Here is a 13,821-nt window from a genome sequence, read left to right as displayed (position 1 = left end):
ACTGAACAAAATAACACCATACTTGCATCAATTTATATAAACCTTACTCCCATGCCTAAATGCACGACACACTCATCGATCGGGCCCACAGAATTGCTAAACCACGGCACCTCTCAGACGACATCCCCAGGGATGTTTTGGCACGTGTACATTTCTTCCATATCAAGCAGCAAATTCTTTCTGCTGCCAGATCTTCGAAAACCTTGCCAGCCCCATACGCTAATATTAAGCTGTTCACTGATTTGTCTCCTGCCACAATGGAAATGCACAGAGCTTTCTCCCCATTACCTCTATTCTCCAACAGAAAAAAATAACGTACAAATGTGGTTTCCGGACTAAGTTGCTGGTCTCTCACCAACAAAAGATCGACCCTATCCTCACTCCAAAAGATGGCTACAAAAAGCTGACCAATTGGGGACTCCTCCCCATTGCTCCTGGAGACACGGGACAAAAAAGTTTCTCTTGCACTCCATCTGATTCCAGGAATGTAACAACTAAAACGGCTGAAAAAATATCACCTTTGTCTTAGCCCAGGCCCTCAGCCCACTCAAATCCAACCTGGGCGATACACCTTTCCCTTCTTTTCTCCACCTCCCAGGTTAAAAGTGTGCTAGACACACGTTTCTGTGACATTTATCAATACGAATTGTTCAGGCTCTCTTTTATTGCTTTTTCATAATTGCATTTATTTTGTGTATTAGTAGCTATACAGTTGCTTGCCATTAACCTGCTGCAAATACAGCATTGATATAATTGTTTTTTTTGTATATTTCTCAAGTATCACTAGTGGGTGTAGTCTCTCTTCCTCTTCCCGCACCTCCGAAGCCACCTCTCCACCATGACCCTCACGATCACCTCCCTAAATGTCAAAGACCTAAACTCACCTTTTAAACGCAACCTTCTTTGGAAAGAAGCATTAAATGCTTTTCTAAACTTAAACAACCCCAATGTAACCACAAAAGATACCCCCACTGCGTCTTCGCAAATGCCCCAAAAAAGAATAGAGGTGTAATGATCGCCATAAGCGTGACAATAAACTTCACACTGCACCACTGTGAATATGACGAGGATGGCAGATTTTTAATTCTGTCAGCCACATTTGATAAACGCCCCCTCACCTTAGTCAATATTTATGCCTCCAACACAGCCCCAAAAAAATTCTATGCTACCCTATTCTCCAAACTCACTCTTATAGATCCTCACCTTTGATAATTTGTGGAGACTTTAATGAGGTGATTGACCCCACACTAGATACTTCTAATGCTTCAAGAAGTAGGCCTTCAACACTATCCACCCATCTTAAACGGGAAGATTTACCGTATATACTCGAGTATAAGCCGAGTTTTTCAGCACTTTTTTTGTGCTGAAAGTGCAGCAAAAAATGACTTTTTGCAAACTGTCTTTGGGGCCCCGTATGGGGCCACTTGGTGCTAGGAACCCTAAATTTGGTGTGCAAACCCAGTGGAACTAGCACTACAACATATCCAAAGCTGGGGTTCCTGAGATACGGGGCCCCAAATTCGGTTCGGAAAATGTCATTCTCTGCTGCAGAAAAGTGCTTGACATTTTCTGTCAAGCCATAACTTGGGGTCACTTGGAGCTAGGAACCCCAGCATTGGATATGTTATAGTGCTAGTTCCACTGGGTTTGCACACCAAATTCGGGGTTCCTAGCACCAAGTGGCTCCGAGATACAGGGCCCCAAAGTTGGTCAACTGTGTCCATCTGCAGAAATGTCATTTCGGGACCCTTTGGGTCCAGAGACCCCAAATTTTGGCTGCAGCTAGGGGGCATCTAGGAACCCTTAACTACCAAGTTTGAAGTTCAGGGGAGCTATGGCTGCAAATGGGCACAGTGATCCTGCAAATGGGCATTGTTGACCCTCTTTTCCACTTACAGTAGCTGCGCATTTCTAACCCCAGGCTTATACTCGAGTCAATAAGTTTTCCCAGTTTTTTGTGGTAAAATTAGGTGCCTCAGCTTATATTCGGGTCGACTTATACGTGAGTATATACAGTATATGACTCATGGAGGTGCATGCATGATTTGGAGAGAGACTACACCTTTTTCTCCCCACCGCACCAGTCTTACTCTCAGATTGATCTATTCATAACAGACAAACACCTACTTCAAACTATCACGGCCTCCCACATAGGTACAATATCCTGGTCTGACCACGCTCCAGTCACAATCAAGCTAGCCTCCCCATCCCAAACTCCTAGCCACACGATTTGGAGATTAAACACCTCCCTCCTCAACAATCCCACTTTTGAGACTCAAATACAGTCCAAGATTGAGACTTACTTCCAACAATGTAAACTCTGTAACTCAGTGGTTCTCAACTCCAGTCCTCAGGACCCACCAACAGAACAGATTTTAAGTATTACCTTGGGGAGATGCAGACTAGAATACTGCAATCACTGAGCAGCAAATGATGTCACCTGTGATGTATTTCAGTTATCTTGCAAACCTGGCCTGTTGGTGGGCCCTGAGGACCGGAGTTGAGAACCACTGCTGTAACTGATCATGCCATAACATGGAATGCTCATAAGGCTTGCCTATGAGGTCTTTTCATTAAACTTGAGGCCTACGCCAAAAAAAATCACTCCTCCATCACAGAGTCCCTCCTAAAACAGATTTGATCCCAAGAATTCACTAACAAAAGATCCCCTTCAAATACTGTTTCTTCGGAACTTAAAAATCTTAGATACCAGCTCAGTGACCACCTTCACAAAAATTTTGACTATTATATCAAGACTTCGACTGCAAACTTACTCAGCAGCCAATAAACCAGGGACCTTTATGGCCAAACAATTCAAGAAGTAACTCGCCAACAAAAAAATTGCACATCTCACTAACTCCCAAGGTAAGCGCCTAACTAATCCACTTGATATTGCCAATAAATTCAGAAACTTATACGCAAAACTCTAAAACCTCTCCAAAATAGATCCCCTCCCACCACCTACCCAAGCAGACATATTAGGTTTCTTATCCTCCATCTCACTCCCCTCTATCTAACCAGAACAACTTGACCTCCTAGCAGCTCCTTTCTCACACACTGAAATTCACAAATTGATTAAAAAACTTACCACTACATAAAGTCCCAGGCCCTGACTGACTGCCCAATGAATATTATAAATGATTTGCCCAACCCTTAGTCCCCCATCTCTGCAACATGTATAACCAATTTGCCATCACGGGTACAATCCCTAAGGAATCCCTTGATGCCTTAGTGGTCACAACTCCTTGCGCAACGCACTCCACTGTCATCCCCCAAATTAAGCACCCTGACCAGGTTGGATTTGTGCCCGGCAGACAGGCCTCAGATGGAACCAGACGGTTTATTGACCTGATCCAGTGGATGGAGAATACTTGAACGCCTTCTCTCTTCCTATCTTTGGATGCAGAGAAGGGTCTGTTCGATAGGGTCTATTGGCCGTACATGGAAGCAGTACTCCATAAATTTGGATTATCGGACACCTTTCTTACTGCCATACTAGGTTTATACACTCATCCAACAGCACGCATCTGGACCACGGGCATCGTCTCCAACCCCTTCCAAATTACCAATGGCACCAGACAAGGGTGCCCACTGTCCCCTCTAATATTTGCCATGGTAATGAAACCTCTAGCACAATCCATAAGATCTGACCCATCGATCTCGGGTATAAAAATTGGAGCTGTTGACCATAAAATTGGCCTTTATGCTGATGACGTGATTATAGCCCTGACTAACCCCCTAGTGTCCCTACCGGCAGTCCAACGAGTCCCAAAAAGGTTTGGTGCAATATCTATGTACAAACTAAACCACAGTAAATCCCTTATGCTTAATCTCGGCCTAGACCCCCAAACGTCTAAAGCCATCTCCTCTAACTCCTCTTTTGCTTGGGCTCCCAACTCTTTTCTTCCCTATTTAGGAATCCACCTGACATTCCCAAGCCACATATTACTGAAAACCAATTTAGAAGACCTCATGGGCAGACTCACATGGCTAGTAAAAGAACTGAGCCGAGTTCCAGCCTCTTGGGCTGGAAGGATAGCTCAGGCAAAAATGTATTTACTTGTCTTATATTTTTTTCGTACAAAACCTCTTCCACTGGTACAAAATCAGATCAAAAAGCTCCAGGGAATCATCAACAGCCTTATTTGGCAAAAGAAATGCCCTAGAGTGAAAAAAGCCATACTTTTGACTGCAGTTCAACATGGCGGCCTAGGCGCACCAGATATCCAAGCTTATTACCGAGCAACTATCTTGGAACAATTAAAAGCCTGGTGGTCAGACAAGCACCACACAACTTGGAAACAAAAAGAAGCCACCATACTATTTACAAATCCTAAACTTCTCCTGACTGCCACCTGGCTTAACCTCAACCCTAAGGGCTACCCACTTGATATCATCACAGCCTCCAAAAGGGTTTGGGCTGCATTAACGCAACTTGCACGAGGGATATCAATGGAAACCCTTTGGAAATCGACACACCCTCGTTTATTAAAGGATACCATTCAAATACTCAACCTGCACTTCCTAATGAAATATTCTTTTGCCAAAGCTAACAGTTCCACAAACCAAATTACCAAAGCCTGGGAGCTTTGGATCACTGACTCTAGAAGTGCACCATTGTGTTAGATGTCCTTCCCTTCTTGAGCAAGTCCCGTACCTCCCTTCCTTCCTACTCCACTTACCTACAGAATATCTCATTGTGATTCTCAAAAAAAGTTCTTATTGCTTATGGCACCAATGTTGTTACCCTTGGGAGATCTCTTGCACAGTACTCTAATGCCCCGTACACACGGTCGGATTTTCCGACGGAAAATGTGTGATAGGACCTTGTTGTCGGAAATTCCGACCGTGTGTAGGCTCCATCACACATTTTCCATCGGATTTTCTGACACACAAAGTTTGAGAGCAGGATATAAAATTTTCCGACAACAAAATCCGTTGTCGGAAATTTCGATCGTGTGTACACAAATCCGACGGACAAAGTGCCACGCATTCTCAGAATAAATAAAGAGATGAAAGCTATTGGTCACTGCCCCATTTATAGTCCCGACGTACGTGTTTTACGTCACCGCGTTTAGAACGATAGCATTTTCCGACAACTTTGTGTGACCGTGTGTATGCAAGACAAGTTTGAGCCAACATCCGTCCAAAAAAATTCTAGGATTTTCTTGTCGGAATGTCCGAACAAAGTCCGACCGTGTGTACGGGGCATAACTGTTCATTATAGTGATATTTTATGACTATTTGCAGGTCTGTTTTCTGTTTTATACTGTTTGTCCACTACTAATCCCTCAAGTTTAGATGTAACTTGTTAGATGCTACAAGTTAGCACTTCTCATTCTTTGTTCTCACTTGCCTCTTATGTACGCAAATTAACACCAGGGTATGCCCAATTGGCAATGTTTTTGTATTACTCTTTCTCTATTAAAAACTTATTAAACACTTAAAATATAAAAAAAAACCTGGAACCAAAAAACTTACCACGCTACTTACTCCTCATATGCTAGGGGGGTATCGGTTTTAATTAACAAATCTTTCCCTGGTGTAATTGAGAATATATATACTGATTCACAGGGTAAATATGTTATCATGGTGTTTACACTGTGGCAACAAAGGTATGCTATATTAGCAATTTATATTCCCCCTCCTTTTCCTCCTGAGATACTAAATGCAATATTGGAGAGGATTATCCAGCATTGTCCAGAAAAGTTACTTTTAATTCTATTATGTCCCCAAATTTAGATAGACCAAGGCCCCCTAAGCACCACTCAGTGATATTATATAATTGGGCACAAGCGACAGGAGTTACAGAAGTTTTGAGATGGAAGAATCCAACAAAAAGGGCCTATGCATACTTTTCCACCTCCTTTAAAGCTTTGTCTCAAATAGTTCTAGCTTTTGCAAATCCAGCTTTGTTGACAGACATTATAGAAGCCACATATCTATCGAGCAGTCTTTTGGACCATTGCCCTCTTTATTTGTTAATTTGTACCCCTCCTTTAAAAAAATGCATCATTATGGAGATTTGGACCCCAGTGGGTCTTTTATCCTGAGATCGAAGAAAAAATCCTATTAATAATGACTGAATATTGGGAAAATACTGCTGGATTATCCTCTCCAGATGTTGTATGGAATGCTTTCAAGGCATTTGTGTGGGGTAATATATTTCAGCAATAGCGGCAGCTCGGTAGGGACAGAAGACCAATACCCGGTCTCTACATTCAACTGGAACTTCAAAAGGAGATATATGGCTCTGATCCTAATATGAAGAATTTTGATCTACTAATGGCTGCTCAAAGGGATCTGCATACCGGTATACATATAAAAGAAATAGCCAGATTAGATTTGTATAAAAATAGACAGAAAGTTTTTGAACAGAGAGATAGAAATGGAGAATTCTTGGCAATGTTAGCACAATATTATCCAGCTACACTGATATCTGAAGTCAGTACTCCTGAGGGGAAAATGGTTTCCAACCCAGAAGAAATCTTAGGGACTTTTAAGCAGTTCTATGGCTCTTTATATTCCTCGACTCTCCCCCCTGACCTCCATCCAGGGGAGCTGTCCGTCCTTTTGGATCGGATAGCGCTAGGATGGTCGTCGGGTAGGGAGAGAGAGTCATTGATTCGACCTATGACTAGTGAATACATCCAGAAGGTTGTGTGGGCCAGGGATGTGGGGATGAGGCCCTTGTCCCCATCAACATTGGGGCAAGGTGCTTTGGGGGTACCCCAAAGCACCCACCCCATGTTGAGGGCAAGTGGCCTGGTATGGTTCAGGAGGGGGGCGCTTGCTCATCCCCCCTTTTCCTGGCCTTCCAGGCTGCATGCTCGGATAAGGGTCTGGTATGGATTTTGGGGGGGACCCCACGTCACTTAAAAAAAAAATGCAGTGGGGTTCCTCTTAAAATCTATACAAGATCCAAAGGGCCTGGTATTGTATTTCGGGGGGGACCCCACAGATTTTTTTCCTTAATTCTGTCATAGGGTTCCCCTTAACCACTTCAAATAAAAAAAATTACACATCTAATTTCATTCCTACCTATTACACTATTGAGGGTCCTGGAGCACCAGGACAATGTAATTACCCACAAAATGACCCAATTTTGGAAAGAAAACACCCCAACGTTTATTCTATGAGGCATGGCCTTTCACAAGGCGCAGGCGCACAAAACATGTTGTCATTGTGATGGAACTCCTCTCACCAGCTCGCCCCACAAGTGCCCACATACCAGTGACTTCCGCCCATAGTTCCATCTGGTGCTGCGATTGACGTCATCGCAAGTCGCCGCAAACAGATGGCACCTGCACAGTCCCACGGCTTGTCTTCCATCCTCCTGGTTACATCCACTGGTGCTGTGGTTCCCATGACGGCACCCCCTGCCCTCTGGGTGACCCCATGGTATAGATCTATCACCCAGGAAACCAGTCTGAGGATTACCAGCTAGACACATCTCGGACCTTCTCTGTTGGATTACAGTAAACAGGCTCAGCCACTCTGGTTGTTTTTATACATCTGACACTTGCCCTGGGGGAAGCTTTCTTAACATGTACTTACTTGAATAAACTTATGTTTTATAGAAGTTGATGTTTCATCAGGCTATGTATCCATCACATCCCATCTATTCATAGACCAATACATCTGGATCTAAGCGCTAATTGGAATTATTTATTGCCGATTCTTTTGAGTACTCTTTCCCAAGAGTTTTTTTTTCCCAGCAGCTATGACCCATAAGACTGACATCTACAGTAAATCAACACTCTTATTGATTCAGATATATAAAGAGTGAACCACAAAGAGAAATCTCGTTCTCAGAAAAGTGTTGCCACCATCCCAGTAGTCATTGTATAGGGACACTAAATAAGGGACACAAGTACCCCCGGTACAGCGGGACTTTAAGGGCGAACAAAGTATGTTTAGTATATCATAAAATATCATTTATTTAGAAATGTTTTTTTAAAAGAACATGTATAAAAACATGACAATAGACAATATAGCACTTTGGGTGCAAAAACAAAAAATACATTTGCATCATATTGCATTGTTTACATAATCCAGAAATTAATATAGTTTTTTTCCAATTAGCCGGACATGTTTCAGGAAAAAAATCCCTTCCTCAGAGGTGTGTTATAGGATATAATACAATATATTCTGAAATAAAAGGTAAGAGTGGTTTTAACAAAGCGTCTTTCAAGGCAAATCACCATCATGATGCTTGAGCATAAATAACATACGTACCAATTGTTGGGATTGTATTTGTTTTTCTACAAAGCAATAAATGATAATTTTATTTAAAAACCCTGATTTTTGCTGATGGTTATCCATCACAGCCACCGAACCCCATCCTTGCTCGGAAAAACCCTCACAAGGGTCCCCACAGAATGGCCACCACAGCTCCACTAAAGGTAAACCCTGCAAAATAATAAAGCATTCAGGTAAGGGTGGATTAAATATGTATACAGCCATAGAGGTTCAATTGAAGCATTTAGATGAATGAAAATTAGATATAAAAAGTGGCAGAGATAAAGTAACTAATCCGAGTAGGCTGAACTCGGAATAGGGGGAGTCAATTGGGCGCTCCTGAATGAGTCATTCTAGTGGGTGGATCAGAATGCAAAAGTATTGCTGATTGTTTCCATGGCAGCGGCTAAACATATAGTCTAGGCAAAAAAATAAAAAAGGAAGGAAATGGACAAAACATGAGCCATGAAACCTAAAGGAAAGAGCCATGGGGTGGCTCATATAAGGGAACCCGCAGGACAAAAACTGCACGGCACCCCCCCACACACCTCATGACAGCAGTGGGGAAGCATCATGCAGATCAAGCCCTCCAGCGCAGAACAGCCGCATTGCCCATGTCGACCTAGGTCGACAGGGCATGCAGCATATAGCAGCGGCCCACCACTCCAACCCATACCTAAATGGAGGGAAAAGGAAAAATCGGCACCCGTGCACTGGGCGGGGATGAACTGAGCCCCCCGAGGGGGGGACAGGACGAGAGGCTCAGTGGCAAAGATGTCGCCAGAATCAAGGAGTTGATATTATTTGATAAGACATTTAGAAGGATGCAATCAGTCAAGGATGCAATCAAACACGCAGTCAATTTAAATATGTTGGCACGTATGCATATATGGTCAAATGCATTAGGTGGAACCAGGATGGAATGATGGTATAAGAGACATACAGGTATGGGTTGGCTTCTTACAGTGTGAAAATACATACAATGTAATAGACACGTTTTCGCCCGAATGCATTTTCGTCTGAATTTCAGGTATTTTCGTTATCATTTTAACAAACGATAATGAAAGTGCAGAATCTGAAAAACGAAAGATCCGACATAAACAAATGCTTTATTTTCGTTTTCGTTGCTACAACAGTTCGATATAGATAGGAGATTCGACATGATGATAATAATAACAATCTGTGTCCATCAAACCTGTGGTCGAATGTGCCTAACCTTAACTCTATTAGTCCAAGATTATTCTACATAGGGAGAAAAGATTCAACATAGAGAGAAAAGATTCGACGTAGGGGAGAAAAGATAAATAAAAATAATGATGATGATGAATGTTATTGGTTGATTGTAACCAAAGAGGAGGAGTAGTAAAATAGCTAGAACTAAGTACACACGTACTTTGGCTTATGGTGTCTGTTGAAAGTTCTAAGAAGATTCGACGGCGCAGGTAAACTATATGGCATCGTACAGTTTAGCTGCTCCGTCGAATCTTCTTTGAACATTCGACAGACACCATAAGCCTTCAATGACAGATTCGAACTTAATTTGGATTTTCGGACAAATGCAATTTTTAACGAAAAATGAAATAAATAAAAACGAATTTCGGGAGTAACTAAATAAATTTACGAAAACAAAATTCCGAAATAAAATATTTCAGTGTGCACATGTCTACAATGTAATCCTATCATCTAGCATGTCAATATAGATAATTTGTAAAATTGAATTTCATAAAACAGAAAAAATAGGTGCAAAACAAATCTGACATTAGTTCAAGAAACAGCGTTTACAAAGGATCTTCAGGAAGTAATGGTTTGTACAGATAATCACAGAAGCAGATATGAATCCCTGAATCTAAGATTCGTCTTTTTCACAGCCTCCTGAGGCAAACCCATCTAGAAAGGGATGGAAGCTTAATTGAGTGTTAAGACCTGGGGAAGAGGTTGCATTTAGATCAGCAATCCAAAGGACCTCCCTTTGGAGCAAGATCTTGTTCCAGTCGACACCCATTTGTCCGGGTGAACCCGGTCAAGAATGGTGAATAGAAAGTGCGGAAGTTTGCCCATATGGTGGTCTCGAACGTGTTGCCCCAGAGGAAGGTCCGGGTTTGCACATTTCATACTGGTGATGTGTCGAGTTGCTCTCTTGTAAAATTCTAATTTAGTTTTACCAATGTAAAAACATTTAAATTTGTAAGTTAATAGATAGATGACGCTGGGTGTTTTGCAGTTGGCATAGTGTTTAGGTCTATACATCTTGCCATTGGGTAGTATAAATTTTGATTGTGTGTTCATGTATCGACAACACATGCAACCCCCACATGTAAAAGTCCCAGGTCTTTTACAGATGTCGGATTGAAAGGTCCCTGTGTATTCGCTGTTGACCAAGTGGTCTCTCAGTGAATGTGCTTGTCTAAAAGTTATAGTGGGTGTCGCAGATCTGTGCGACTTTAGATTAGGATCAATTTGCAGCAAGTGCCAGTGCTTTTGCAGCACTTTCTTAATGGATTTGTGTTGTTTGTTATAGGTGGTTATTAATCTAGTAATTGATTTTGAATTGTCTGATGTTTGTTTGGAAAAAAGGATATCTTGTCTTAGTTGTCCGCATGCACATTTGAAAGCCTTTTTAAGGCACGAGTGAGTACCCTCGATCTAGGAGTCAGTTCTTAAGCCGGTTTGATTCCTGAATTAATTCTGTATCTGTGGAACGATTGCGTCTCAGCCCCAAATACTGCCCATACGGAATGGATTGAACCAATGACTCAGGATGTGAGCTGGTTGCATGTAAAATGGTATTACCAGCGGTCTCTTTGCGATAGAGACCGTTGGATATTGAACCATCTGCCAACTTGGTAATATGTAAATCAAGAAACGTAATGGAAGTGTTACTGAAGGACATGGTAAAGTATAAGTTAAAGATGTTTTTGTTCATAGCACATATAAACCCCTCTAGGTCTTCTGGTGTACTGTCCCATACTATGAAGACATCATCTATATATCTACACCACGCCAACACGTGGGTGGTGTAGACTGACAGGCTGTCATCAGAAAGGAGAAGTTGTTCCCACTCCCCCAGGTACAGGTTGGCATATGATGGGGCACAACATGTCCCCATCGCAACCCCCTGCACCTGGAGGTAGTGGGACCCATTAAAGGAGAAGACATTGTGCGTCAGGATGAAATCCAATGCCTCTACCAAGAAAGAATACAATTTTTGTTAATCTTCATGAGATTGTGATATGACATGTTTTATTGCTGAAAGGCCTAGGTTGTGGCGAATGGAGCTATGTAGCACTACCACATCAATGGCAACTAGCAATGGATGAGGTGGGAGGTGTAGTCCTTCTAAACTTTGTAACAAGTGAATGGTGTCTTTGGTGTACGAAAAAATATCGGCAACAAAAGGTCTGAGATAACTGTCTATGAGTTTGCTCAAGTTTTTAGTTATGGAACCATTCCCTGAGATAATGGGCTGGCCGGGCGGATTTTTGGAATTTTTGTGTATTGTTGGAAGGCAGTATAGTGTAGGTATACGTGGAAACGGGGTTCTGATGTACTCCCATGTGTCTTTGTCGATGGCACCATTACAAAATGCTCCATCGATCTGGTCATAGAAGGCGTCATTGAATTTATCAATGACGCTTTTGGAGATTGGTCTATACCAAGATTTGTTGTTAATGACTTTCTGGCACATTGTTGCATATTGTTCATTGGTCATAATGACAATATTCCCTCCCTTGTCAGATGGTTTAATTGTTAAAGAATGTTCATTTTTTAGGGAATCTAAAGCAGCATGTTCATCCTTCGTGAAGTTGCTGCGCAATACATGTGATTTTATTTTGCAAAACTCAGCTGTAGTTGAGGTTGCTGCGCAATACATGTGATTTTATTTTGCAAAACTCAGCTGTAGTTGAGGCTATAAAGGCCGTTAAGTTGGGATTACTGGCAAATGAGGGAAAGCCTTTTTTTAAAAAAAATTTATACCTGAGGAAGGTAAAGGTTCTTTTGAGATGTGTTCCTCCAATAAAGCCTCAATGTCTGTTGAGTAAAAGAGGTCGTTGGAATCTTGTTCCCCAAGGAGGGTCAGAAGATCATCCAGAGCTTTGTCAGATCTCTGAGTCTTCTTTTGTGCAGTATTTGTTTCTTTGGAGAGAAGACTTTTGTAATAAAGTTTTCGAGCAAAAAGGTGTAAGTCTTTTATTATTTTGAAGGTATTTAAGGCAGCATCTGGACAGAAGCTTAAACCTTTGGAATCAGAAGGGAGATCACCAATGTGTGTAGTAGAGGAAGAGCCAATACCAGAAGGCCCTTTGGAAAGAGATAGATTACCACGTGACTTACCTTTACTAATAGGAGAAAGGAGGGGGGATTGTTGAGTAGAAGTGGCATCTGTGATATGTTTCTTTTTTAGTGAAGGATCTTCGCCAGATGATGATCTCTTAGTTTTTTGTGGCTTACGATTTCTGTGTCTATATTGAGAAGAAGGAGAAACAGAGGAGTTTTAGGATGAGTTTGAAAGGAAGTAATTTGGCGTAGATTGCATCAATGTCTTTATCAAAGACAGCAATGAGTTTTCTATATTCTTCACTTAGTAATGTCATCATATCATGCTTGCAGATTCTTCTCCCACTTAGCTTTGAAAGAAGAATCAACATCTTCTAGTATGGGAAAGAACTGGATCTGCATTCCTAGATGATTGATATCCTCTTTGATGTGTCTGTCAAAGCTATCGGCATGCCAGAAGTATGCAACTTTTTAGTCAAGGATTTTGCCCAGCTGAAAGAACAGGGAGGAAATTTCTGATTGAGAGGATGATTTTTGACTGTAATCCCTGGAGAAGCCTGCCATAAGGGTGTCCCACTCTTTACCTTGAAACATTGCTGAAAAAACATGTAAATACTATTTAAGCAGAAAATTGAATAAATTACAAAAACATAAACTTATCAAGTTTGAGTAAATATTAATATTAGTTGAAGGTACAAGTGGTTCAAAAAGTTGGGGGGATGGGTATTTGCTACCCTAAATTCGGATATATAAAGAGTGAACCACAAAGAGAAATCTCGTTCTCAGAAAAGTGTTGCCACCATCCCAGTAGTCATTGTATAGGGACCCTAAATAAGGGACACAATTACCCCCCTGTACAGCGGGACTTTAAAGGCGAACAAAGTATGCCCATGTCATTGCCAATGATGTCACCGTGCTATCATACGCGACAACGCCGCACACTGACATCCTCTGCTGACACCATATGATGGTTCAGCACTGCACATGCGCCGGCGGCTTTTTAAGCCCACAGCTGGTGCACTTCCAATTTCAAAACCCTCAGATCCAAGAACAGCTTAGCCGTGTATGGTCACGCATGTATCTCCAGCAAGCAAAAAGGTTTGTCTTCAGCCTACTCGGATTAGTTACTTTATCTCTGCCACTTTTTATATCTAATTTTCATTCATCAAAATGCTTCAATTGAACTGCTATGGCTGTATACATATATAATCCACCCTTACCTGAAGGCTTTATCATTTTGCAGGGATTACCTTTAGTGGAGCTGTGGTGGCCATTCTGTGGTGACCCTTGTGAGGGTTTTTCCGA

At 41.8% G+C, this 13,821-nt stretch overlaps 1 protein-coding gene across 1 annotated transcript in view; it reads right to left on the bottom strand.

Moving 5' to 3' along the window:
- The window catches only part of LOC141126425 (vomeronasal type-2 receptor 26-like), a 163,989-nt gene that overhangs the window by 61,601 nt on the left and 88,567 nt on the right, over positions 1-13,821 (bottom strand). The gene's annotated exons all lie outside the window — the stretch shown is intronic.

The sequence above is a fragment of the Aquarana catesbeiana genome, linkage group LG01 (genome assembly GCF_042186555.1).
Source record: "Aquarana catesbeiana isolate 2022-GZ linkage group LG01, ASM4218655v1, whole genome shotgun sequence".
Classification (NCBI taxonomy): domain Eukaryota; kingdom Metazoa; phylum Chordata; class Amphibia; order Anura; family Ranidae; genus Aquarana; species Aquarana catesbeiana.
This window is presented reverse-complemented; position numbering and strand designations above follow the sequence as displayed.